Genomic DNA, 918 nt, shown 5'->3' with positions numbered 1-918 from the left:
GAGAACTGCGATATGCAAAGGCTTTACCACATTCATTACATTTGTAAGGCTTCTCTCCAGTATGAATTTTTTCATGTCTTTTAAGTCTATGAAGATGTGGAAAGGCTTTACCACATTGATTACATTCATAGGGTTTCTCTCCAGTGTGTATTATTTTATGTTTGTGAAGAGTACTATAATGTGCAAAGGCTTTACCACATTGATTACATTTGCAAGGTTTCTCTCCAGTATGTGTTCTTTTATGCATTTGGAAACTACTAAGATATGCAAACTCTTTACCACATTGATTACATTTGTAAAGTTTCTCTCTAGTATGTGTTCTTTTATGCATTTGGAAACTATTAAGATATGCAAACGCTTTACCACATTGATTACATTTGTAAGGTTTCTCTCCAGTATGTGTTCTTTTATGCATTTGGATAATACTAAGATATGCAAAGGCTTTATCACACTGATTACATTGGTAAGTTTTCTTTCTAGTATGAATTCTTTCATGCTTTTGAAGTTTACCATGATGTGCAAAAGCTTTATCACATCGATTGCATTTGTAGGGTTTCTCTCTAGTACGTGTTCTTTTATGTATTTGGAGACTACTGTGATATATAAAGGCTTCACCATATTGAATATCTTCATAGAGTTTCTCTCCAGAATGAATTCTTTCATGCTTTTGAGGATAACTGTGACATGCTAAGGCTTTACCACATTGAGTATACTCAGAGGGTTTCTCTCCAGTAAGACTTCTTTCATGCCTGCAAAGATAATTGACACATGTGAAGATTTACCACAATTACTACACCAATGGATCATTTTATCTGTAGCAGTTAATTTTACAATTTTATCTGTAGGAATCAGTTTTACAATTTGGTCTAGTTGTAAAGAGGAATCACATCTTAAGTTTTTTTTTGTTTTTTTTTTTTG

The 918-nt window shown here is 32.8% G+C and overlaps 1 pseudogene across 1 annotated transcript in view; it reads right to left on the bottom strand.

Moving 5' to 3' along the window:
- LOC116099845 overlaps positions 1-918 on the bottom strand; it is a 17622-nt pseudogene that overhangs the window by 1953 nt on the left and 14751 nt on the right. The window contains exon 4 of the transcript XR_004122404.1: positions 1-749. This exon is cut by the window's left edge and continues 1 nt beyond it. The product of XR_004122404.1 is annotated as a zinc finger protein 431-like (transcript). The remainder of the gene's footprint in view (positions 750-918) is intronic.

Source organism: Mastomys coucha, unplaced genomic scaffold (assembly GCF_008632895.1).
Source record: "Mastomys coucha isolate ucsf_1 unplaced genomic scaffold, UCSF_Mcou_1 pScaffold20, whole genome shotgun sequence".
Classification (NCBI taxonomy): domain Eukaryota; kingdom Metazoa; phylum Chordata; class Mammalia; order Rodentia; family Muridae; genus Mastomys; species Mastomys coucha.
Note: the sequence above shows the minus strand (reverse complement) of the source record. Positions and strands in the feature narration are given on the sequence as shown.